General features: G+C 34.7%; 1 long non-coding RNA gene across 1 annotated transcript; it reads right to left on the bottom strand.

The window, feature by feature from the left end:
* Window positions 1–412: 412 nt before the first annotated feature.
* On the bottom strand, window positions 413–2,855 carry LOC139188138 (uncharacterized). Its single transcript, XR_011571348.1, has 4 exons — window positions 2,569–2,855; window positions 2,364–2,485; window positions 1,544–1,602; window positions 413–681 (listed from the first exon to the last, which is right to left on the bottom strand). It is a non-coding gene; the product is annotated as an uncharacterized lncRNA (long non-coding RNA).
* Window positions 2,856–11,611: the final 8,756 nt, after the last annotated feature.

Below are 11,611 nucleotides of genomic sequence, written 5' to 3'. Positions count from 1 at the left end.
CAATACATAGAATTGGTAGCTAATCATTGTCAGAATTATGATAAGTTAGAAAGTGAAGTATAAAAATATTTCAATTGGACAGATGAAAATTGAGAGGATATTTGTAGAAAAAGAAACCATTTTATGAATTTTTTAAAGATAAACAAGAAAAAACTATATAAGAAATGAAAAAAAATTATAGATCCAGATTATTCACAAGAAGGTTTTTTTTTTTTTTTTTTTTGACGAAGAAATGAGTGAACCTAAACCAAAAAGCTCAGAAAGAATGGAATATAGAAGACCTGATTTTGATAGACCAGTACCATTTTCAAAAAGAAATAAAAAGGTCGGTATAGGAAGTGGAACCATATATAAGTGCTACAGATCACTATAATGAAACAGGAAAATAATACAGATTTAGAGGAAAAGGATATGAAAAATTTAAGACACCTTTATTAGATAGATCCAGTTTTAATGGATTAATTCTAGAATTAGCACATGTACATCCACAAATGACACACCCCGTCCCGAAGGAGGGCGTTCTGGCCGTCACGTGAGAGTGACGTAACCATTTACACAGTTCGGAAGCTCTTAAAATACAATTATTAAAATGGAAACCCTCGAGGGTGAGTCCTACTTTTGTGAATTCTGTCAGAATACCGTTGGATTCCTCGTGGCCACCAAAACTCTGCTATCAAGAACCTGGAGGGGCGAAAAACAAAATTGAGTGGGTCAGTAAAACCAAGCTTTTCAAAAACATTTCGCCAAAAATAATTCTAACCCCTCACTGTAAAACCTGTATACTTTTCCCAGAAAATAGTATAATAACATAATACTTTTCATAAATCTCGAATCATCAATTTTTCTTTAAAACCCGAAAGTATGCCATGTTTTAATTTCGAAAACAAAATAAATGATGCATCAATGTAACAGGTGAAAAGTTGAATTAACCGGAGACCCTGCAGTTGGTCCTGTACGGTTAATTCCATAGCTCAACATCCAATCCAACCGGAGTCACCTCGATGACCTGTACGGCACTACACTGCAGATAAGTCGGAACTACCTGAAGTAGTCTGTACGACATGGATGGTGTAATAATACGCTCTAGTGCTTCTCTCATCATTCATCTGTGCACATAATCTAAGGTCACCCACTAGTCGGAATCACATCTAGTAATCTATACGACTAGCATGTCGGAACCCTCACTTGGTCTGTACGACATCCACCTACTTGGATCCAAGACGAGCGTGCGGTGTGGTGAATAATATAAGCACTAACACCATGATTGCAGGTTATGAGCTATCCACAATATACACATCAACAATGCACATGAATAATATAAAACTCACCTGATACTTACATGTGCGTCCACAGCACCAATTCACATATATATATGCATCATACATCAATTCATGCTTTTCATATACTTCTATGCATGGCATTTCAAATCATACTTTTCATATAAATCTATCCATGGCATTTTAAATCATACTTTCATTTAAATTCAATTTCTGGGAAAACTCAATAGTATATAGGTAATACGAAAACAAAACTGCCCACTCACCTGGAGTTCGCCCTACAACTCCCTAGCACAACACATCAAGGCGTCATGACGATGGTCGCCTAGAACAATAATCAAATCCAACCTCAGAAATCATATCGATAGAATATAACTTATATAAAATACGTCACTACGTAGATCGATCCGGAAGATCTGCAACTCAGATTTTAAATCCATAACTTCCAGAGGTCCACAATATACCTCTAGGACAACATCCTAAAATTTCATTACCATCCAACGGTCGGATCTCCGTCAATTTCCAAAACTAAGTGACGGTTAACATTTTATTTTATGAACTTACAACTCCAATTCCGGAAGATCCGTAACTCGGATTCTCAATCCGTAAGTTCCAATAATCCTCAAATATTACGTATTACAACGTATCAAAGTTTGGTGACGATCCAACGGTCGGATCGTCAATTCACATTTTCACCTAAATGCAAAAACTATAAAACGTTATTTAAAGCACCTAACCAATAATCGTAATAACTTTCTCATACGGTGCTCAATTTGGGTATATGAATATACCACAGTGATCTACTCGACGTCACGAATGTCGACAAATTTTTAAAATAATTTTTTACTGTAGCACGCGCCCCACACGCCAAGGAAGGCATGGGTCCACGCGCGCCCACGCGCACCTTCTTCCTCGCGAGTTCGCCGGACTGGTTTTTCTCCGGTGGCCGGATTCTGGGCAATTTTCAAATGCCTCGTTCTCCTTCGTTTCTCAACCATTTTCTTCGTATAATATATCAATTTAAAGCCCTCAACATGTAGAATCACAATATACTACTTTTAAGCTTCAAAAACAACTAAATCTCACCGGAAAAATCCAAGCAAATCCGGCCCAACTTAACCCTCGTGATCCCGACGTCCAAAACTTCCAAACGAACGTCCCCGAGCTTCCTTAGGACCTCACTAAGCTACCTACAAGCTTGGATTGTCCTAAAAATCAACCAACAAAAAGTTCATGAATAGTGTCACATTCGGTCATCGAGTTTTGAACGTGAAAACGAAGGATTTCTTACCTAAAAATGGTATCTTTGAGTTCGTATAGTCCTCACGAGCACGATGGTACCCTCACAATCTTCGATCCGTGGAGTTTTGGAGTTCTTGGCCCTTGTCCGTACCTTCGAGGGTGGGAGAGAGAGGAAGTCGACGGGGAGGAGAGAGAGACACGGAGGAAAGAGAGAGGGATGAGGTGTATGTGTGTGGTCCAACCAAAAACCAAAATCTATTTCTTACCACACAAAACACAAACCAAAATTTAATCTACATAAATATAATTTCCAAAAGTTTATGAAATGTGTGCATTTAGTCCAAAATATATCACACACACACATACCTTAGTCACGTTAAGGTCATTTCTGTCATTTCACATTCCCGATATAGAAATCCCGGGACGGGCTGTGACAACAAATGTGGGGGCAAACTATAGATATTTGGGAAAGTGAATTAATAAGACACGCCCTGATAACAGACGAATACAGATGTTTTTTATTTTGGAGAAACCTTTTTAGGACCAGATATAGCAAATGTTTATAATAATTTTAAAGAAAAATATCCTAACGAGTTCAACACTAGAACAGAAGTAGGAATGAATATTTATAGTTTTACCATCTTTATAAGAGAATTAATGACGGGAAGGGTAGCTCCCATCAGAGGAGTAGCAGATCAAAATATAGCATTAGCACATTTAGAACAAGCAAATCTTAAGAAAATAAAAAATATTGTCCCCTTTACAATATTTTTTTACTATCTAACTAGTAGAGTAGGACTCGCTTTAGAAAAATCAACTTGTGAAGGATATATGAATAGGTTACCTTGATTGATAGGACAAATATTACGCAATGAGTTTTATGAAGAATTCAAAGAAGACTATTAAAAAAACTTTCGCAAAATTCAGCAGGTGTGTCAGAAGAAACTAGAAAATTAATAGCCACTAACATGTTCCAGATAAATAATTTAGCTTTTAGGATAGGATTGGTTTTTGATAAGTTAACAAATTATTGTATAGAAGAACTGACAAAGAAGGAAATGAAGAAAAGTAAAGAAGAAAATAGTTACTCTGGAGAAATTTATACGCCCGGTTTTAGTGATTACTTAGAGAAAAAGAAGAGACATAGAAAGAAATACTTTAAACATAAGAAAACCAAGTTTCAAAAGGTAGTCCAAAATATACTTCATTTCGAAAGAAATATAAGTTTAGAAAAACTACAAATTATCCTAACAAATATCGTCTCAAAAGACATGTTAAGAGGTATAATAAGAATAAATTAAGAAAGGATTGTAGATGTTATATATTTGACTCAAAAGATCATTTAGCCAATAAATGCCACAAAACAAATCAGAATTGACAAACAAGAGAATATAATAAGATAATAGAAGATATAGAACAAGTGTTTATAAACATTTCTGATAATACAGATGTTGAATCAGTTTATAGTATATATTGTAGTGAATATAAAAAAAATATTGCTTAATTCATCAGAAAAAAATAATCTTTTTCTAATGATGAAACTGATGAAACTGATGAAATTGATGAAATTGAGGTTCCACCATAAAACCAATTGGCAATATGGGGAGTAGCCCAAGACCATATAAGCACATAGCAAAACCTTGTCCCTCACCAATGTGGGACAACTCACAACATATCCTCGCACATGTGGTGGATTTTCAAGCCTACACGTGGACAACAACTAGGTGACGTGGAGCGCGTGTGGCCGTTTGGCTTCACACGAGGACAATCCGCTCTGATACCATGATGAAATTGAGGTTCCACCATAAAACCAATTGGCAATATGGGGAGTAGCCCAAGGCCATATAAGTACATAGCAAACCTTGTCCCTCACCAATGTGGTACAACTCTCAACAGAAACCATACATCTTCTAAAAGATATAATCCATATTACTATATAATGAATTGTATTCATAAATTTAAAAAATACTCAGGTTTTATGACAGAAAGATGTAATAAGTGTAGCTATTTCCCAGATAAAAGTAATAAAGTAACATGTTTAAATTGTAATGATATAAGACATATAAAAAGTTCTGATTACAATTATAGGCAAGAATTGTTGGAAATGTGCCCTAAAACCAATCATATGATGATACTTTACGGACATTTCACATATTAAACTAATCTAGTTTAATATAAAGAGCAAAGATTATTGTTTTAAGCCGTCTCATATAAATGTTATATGCTTAAACAATAAGTCCAAGGAATATGCAATTGGGAGAATGTGATCTAAAGAAGTTAAATTCATGAGACCATTCTCTTTCGTAAACATATCCTAAACATTCATGATCATATGATTGCCAATTGGGCATAGATAGTCCGTTAAGATCAATACGTATTATGTATTCTCTTAGGGAGAGTGACTGGTCTCGAGTCATTGGTGTGACTGACACCAAGATAAGCATGTAGGTGCTCAATAAAGAATGAGTCCATTGAACACGATCAACGAGGAGTTTTCATACTCATGTCACATGAGAACTCATGGTTGGGATAATGCAAAGTAGTCATTTGACCTAAGGCATCATAGTTGTCTTGTGGTTAGGTCCTTGATCTTTGACTATGTCAAAGTCACTCCGTCAGAGGGTGTCCACGACATAGTTGGGGTTAAGCCACTTAGCCACGGAGGTAAGTGAATGCGCAACAAGAGATCTCTAGCCTTCAAACCATTTGAGGGAGAATACTCTATGATATGATTAAGAATCTCTGGCCAGAGTATGAATGAAATTTAGGAAGTTGTTCACATTCAAGGTAATCATATAAGTAAAAGAATCATATTGGATAGTAGACATAAATAAACTATCAAACCAAACAATGTGGTCAAGAGTATTGTATTAGAGAAATACCGTATTGCATTGTAATCCTAAAGGTGAGTAATCGCTAAAGGGAGAATTGAAAGTAAGTTTCAATTCACAATCGATTTGAAGAGTTCTAATCGCACACTGCCTCGCTAAAAGGAACCTAATGGATCGTACATCGAGTAAAGTAGAGATTGAAGAAACAATAGAGATGAGTAAGGATAATTAAATGGTTTAATTATTTATGGCTAGGATTGATTAATATGTTAATTAATCAAACGAATAAGTTCGTTATAGACCTCGGGTTAATTTTAGGCAGCAAGGCCCAATGAGCCCAATAACTCAAGTTGTATGATAACTTGAAAACACAAAGGGCTTGAAAGCCCAATAAACCCTTAAGGCTAGCCATATAGAGAAGGGTAGTGAACTTGCCTTAATTGCAAGTTTGCCACTCCACTGTGAGGTGGTATAAATGCAGCTTTATAGCCATTTCATCCCTATGGTTTCTTTTGGAGAAAAGATGAGAACACAATGCTCTCTTTTCTCTCTAAGAGGCTGGCCACACTAAAGGAAAATAGCTATCAATCTTACTACCTCTAGGTCACTCATCTCTTCATCAATGCTCTCCTTGGTGTGGACACTTAGAGGTTCTCTATTTTGGGAACTTGGAGAATCCATTCTACTATCATCATCCAAGAAATCCATGGAGTTAAGAAGTAAGGGAATGAAGGCCCTATCTCTTAGGTGATTAACCTTTGCTTATGCAAAGAGGAATCAACAAAGGTATAAGATTTCTCAACTCACTTTGGTTTTGAGTTGAGTCTTGGTTCACCACACTCACTAGGCCTTGAATTTCATGGGTAAATTTTTGTTTTTGAGTGCATACAAGCATGATTCTGCCTTTAATTGTTAATTTCATGTTGTGGATGTTGCTCAAATGAACTTGTTTATCACAAATATTTCCTTCAAGTGGTATCAGAGCCTAGATCTAGTAGTTGGTGAATCCTTTTGGGTTTTATAGTTCATAGTCTTTAATTTGAATGTTGTAATTATTACAAGCTTTATTCTTGCTTCTTTGAATGTAAATTTTGCTAGAAAATTTGTCATCTCAAATGTTGTAGATATAGTTCATATGAGCATGCATTAGAGCTAAAATTTGGTGCCATGTTTTTGGGGAAATTCGGCCAAATCCAAAGGGTGGATTTTTGGGTTCATGTTTGTCTTGTTAAAAGTGTTTTAAAGTGACTTTTGGAACCCCCTAAGTACCCTAGGATGTTAACCCTTTTGAGTAGTGAAAATTTGAGTTTTATTGAGTGAAAACATTCATGGAGCTCTTATGGGTTTTCATGGATGTTCTTCAATGTTCTTGCTTTGTTCTTGCCAAGAACAAAACGTTGGGTGTTTTGATTCAAAGTTTTTGGTTGTTTACATAAAGCCTTGATTTATGATGGTTGTTGTGACTTTTCCATCAACAAGTCACGTTTGAAAAAGTGTGTTTGAAATTATGTTAGTCATGGTTGGTGTACATGATTGATACTTTGCTTTCACACCCATACCTATTTTCTTTCAACACCATACCTATCTTTTTCAACATACTTGACTTCGAATTTTTAACAAAAATCAACCCATCACTCATTATAACTACCATAACCGGCCACCCCTATAATGGGGGTACTTTTGAGGCTTTTATGCAATTACATAAAGTTTTGATACTTTTGTGTATTTGCACTTTGACCTGAAAGTTTACGTTTTTACGTAAAGACCCAAAATCACTAAAGGACAAATTGTTTTGCTCCTTTAATGAAGTTTTTGTTTTTGTTGAATTTTTTTATGTTGTTTACATAAAGTCTTGATTTATGATGGTTGGTGTGACTTTTCCATCAACGAGTCACTTTTGAAAAAGTGTGTTTGAAATTATGCTAGTCATGGTTGATGTACACGATTGATACTTTACTTTCACACTCATACCTATTTTATTTCAACACCATACCTATCTTTTTTAACATATTTGACTTTGAATTTTCAACAAAAACCAACCCATCACTCATTATCACTACCATAACCTGCCACCCCTATAATGGGGGTACTTTTGGGGCTTTTATGTAATTACATAAAGTTTTGAGACTTTTGTGTATTTGCACCTTGACCCGAAAGTTTACGTTTTTACGTAAAGGCCCAAAATCACTAAAGGACAAATTGTTTTGCTCCTTTAATGAAGTTTTTGTTTTTGTTGAAATTTTTGGGTTCTAGTTGTAATTACATGAAGTAGTGGACTTTTGTGTTTTTACAAAGTGACCTCAAAAGTTTGTGTTTTACAATATAGCCCAATGGTTGAGGTTATTGCTTTTTGGCCCAAATTAGTTGAGAACAAAATAGTTTTGTATCTTTAAATAAGAATTGGATTTTCATTTCATTTAGCTCCATCTAAATCAATTCTATGGATACAAAAACCATATGACAATGTTGCATTCAAGTTTAATTAGTTAAAGTGTTAATTAATTAAAGAGTGATGATGAACCTAAGCCTACGATAATTGAGCTATGTGAAAGGCCGTCTCTCAAATTTGTTTGAACCATGGGAATGTGTAGATTAGATTTTGATTGTAATTTGATATGATCAAATGTTGTAAAAGAGCATAAGCTCTTCTTTACTTTAAAGTAATTTGTTTTGATCAAATGTTGTAAAAGAGCTTACTCTTCTTTAATTTGAAGTACTCATTTTATTGTTTTATTTGATATGCATGAAATTGGAGTAGTAGGGTCCAACGCCCAATAAGAAAACATGCCTTAATATGATTAAATGCATAACTAAAATCAATCACCATCCCTAGACCAAGATCCAACACTAGGCTCGTGTTGGATCGAATCAAAGGTTCATAGTCATCCTAAGGCCCTAAGGCAACTATATAGTCCATCAATGAATGCAAAGCTTATGTTAGTAGTACCATATATTCTTGCTTTAAAAACCGTTTTACAAGTATAGTGGGAGTATTATATACTACTAAATCAATCATATGAACCAATAGTTGTAATAAGACCAAATTGTTTTAATGTGATTAAAATGCATGCTACTATGTGATGAGACCTAAAAACCCTCAACCAAACAATTATTAAGTTGACAAGCGTGAGAGTTCTTTAAACACTTTTTCGTGGCCTTCCACTGTGGTAGACTCCAATCGTTTGTGACTAGTACACCGACTTCACCATATCATGGGGGAGTACAAAGTGCGTGCTTACACTCAGGATGAGTCTTATACGCATACATGATGTTATGAAGGTAGGCAACGAGAATGATCAACATCATATCATTGTGAGGTTGTTCTTAAACCCCTACCCGAACTTGCATGGTGGGAATGACTTAATTAAGTGCAATGGAGCCAACATCATATCATTGTGAGGCATCATTCTCTAGAGACCAAATATGATGGGTACTTGCAAGAGATGCAAATGAGTAAGCTTACTCTCTCATTATTATTGATGTTAGCCAATATCATATCATTGTGAGGTGAGCTTGGTAATAGTGAGCCTCCCATACCCTATTAAGAGTTTCCTCCAAAACTCTCAAATTCCGATGAGGGATATGGAATTTGCCAAAAATAGTGGGTGGTGCTATTTGATTTAAAGGCCGAGATCAAATAACTTAAAATCAATCAATTTATATTTGTTATATATTTATTTACTGATATATTTGGCAACGCTATCCAAAACTTGACAAAGAAAAGCCGAAGGCTTTAGTTTCCGGACTTGGTACCATAATCCCATAGATTGTCTTGAATGAATTGTATATGTACCTAAGTAGTCTCATTCTCACAATCTTCCTATTGATAATGTATCATTGGAAGAACATGTTAGATAAGTCTATCATAAAGAGGACAACACTTTTAGTGTCATAATTCTTCACTTACAAATCGTTGTATGAAGAAATAAGAGGTTTTTTGAACAACCCTTAGTTAACACAAACACAAGTGCTTGTTTCTTTGTTAAATGAACAAGGAATTTGAGAAGTAAGCACAAGGGCATAGACACTTTATGTGCCATGATTCTTCACTTACAAATTGTTGTATGAAGAAATGAGAGTTGCATTGAACAATTCTTGAAAGTTTGTAATTATGTTTAGAACATAATGGTTGATTGACAAAAATAGTACATCAACATGGACTTATGATGATTTTGAATCATTGAGTGTTGAAGTGTTAAACCACTTCAGGAGATGGAAACTAAGCAAGGACTTCACCTTTGAGTCTCTATTCAAATGGTTCACTAAGTTTATTGTAAACTATATAGTGAACAATAACCGCACTCTCTCCAAATCGTTTGATGTGTATAACACAATTGAAATCAATTTTGAAGATAGATAGTGGGAGTTTAGGGACCATGACTATTGTAGTCAAGGAGAAGTCAAATGAAGAAAGAAAAATAACTCCAAGGGAACAAACTTTCGTTATGAAATGATGGACATTGGAAGGGGTATATGCAAATAAATGTCTTGCAAGTTTCAAGAACACACCTTTCGAAGGTGTTGTAAATTGTTCTTGAATAGTTTAAAACAATTGGTTCTTCTACTTGAATGCTTGATTCCGTATTAGTAACTATGTTTTACAATTGTTATAAAAGTGTGGCTAATAAGAAGTAGAAGATTAATGAAATAAGGGAAAGTACTTCACATTCAGAATGTGAATCAAATATAGATATCTGCGAAAGCAGATAGTACTTACTTCCTCATATGAACTACCAAAGAAAATGGAAAACAAAGATTGTCTTTACATTTCAATTTGAATAAAGGAGCGTAATTCTGTATAAGGAATGGATGAATGTTTTGTTTGACAAAACATTGTTCTTTATTATTGAATGATCATAGTATTGTAATCTAATTGATTGTCTCTATAGTAGAGATGATGTGGTACTGTTAACTGTTTAGAATATAATGATGCTTAAAATCCAAAAGGTTGCAAAGTAGTGACTAATCCCACTAAGTTGTGACACCTATAAAACATAAATTACAAGTTGGTCATAAATGGATGCTTTGGATCGTTAGATCCAGATCCAATGCCTTCTTGTTAAAATTGTATAGAGGCGAAATGTTCGAATCTTTATTCTGTTGGAAAGAATAAAGAATCACAAAGTTGTTGAGGTTAATACACTTAGACGTTAGTGGCACTTATCCACAACATAATACTACTCATGTTGTATGACATTCACCGAAGATCGCTCTCGGTTGGACTATCATTTATTTTGAATAAGCACAAGTCCGAATACTTTGCAAAAGGTTTCAAAGAATTCAAGAATGTAAGTTGATGAGTAAGACATCTAAAGTATTTATCTCCTTAGATTCGATCCAAGGAAAAATAACACTTTAGAAGAGTTTCCTTGAAAGATATCAAGGAAAGTAGCATCATAAGATAATGGATTTCTCCATTGGGAGAAGAACGAACTCGAATAAGATTTAGTTCATTGGAAGTTATCAATTACCCATATATAGGATATATACTTATAAGACAATATGATTGTCAATTAGAAGATCTTCCAAAATTTTCATGACTCCATAGGATGTAGTTGGAAAGAAAGGCAAGTCTTAAGCGTGTTAAGATTTGGGGTTGTGTGCTAATAAGCAATATTTGTTTGAGAACAATCTTGTGTGATATCCTTAAATTAACCTTTGGATATCACTTCTATAAACCGACTAACAAATGTTATTTGTTGGGTAGTTCATTGAAATCCTACAATAGGATTTGCCTAAGATAGAGCAAATGAAAGAGAGATAGAACTCAAAGAACGGGTTCTTTGAGAGACAAGATGATAATCAACAAATATAACAACCTAGTTCCTATACCACTAGCTCTAAGGTAGTCGAGAAGGATTTATAAACCGTCTCAGTTGAATGGTTTGAACTACATGACTATGTCATAGAGTTACACCTCTTAACTCGAAAGAAATAAGAATGAAAATCCTTATGACTACATTGAGTGTGTATACGACGTATACTCAAGGAAATGGTATAGTACCATTTGATCCGAAATAATGAAACCTTCATAGCTAAATGGTAGCTTAAGGTGACTACAATCAATGAGATTGGTTGACTTGGAAGAAACCATCTTTGGTGTAGTCTTGGTTTCTATTAATTCAAAGATTGCTAGCTATAACTAAACAGTGATTCAATGTTTGGACATAATATGAGTTTCCGAAACCATTATCAAGATAATCTTGATAATATATGTCTAAAGACTAGGAATCACAAGACGTGTAAGTTGTAGAAATCCAT

This window comes from Malus domestica, chromosome 09 (genome assembly GCF_042453785.1).
Source record: "Malus domestica chromosome 09, GDT2T_hap1".
Classification (NCBI taxonomy): domain Eukaryota; kingdom Viridiplantae; phylum Streptophyta; class Magnoliopsida; order Rosales; family Rosaceae; genus Malus; species Malus domestica.
Note: the sequence above shows the minus strand (reverse complement) of the source record. Positions and strands in the feature narration are given on the sequence as shown.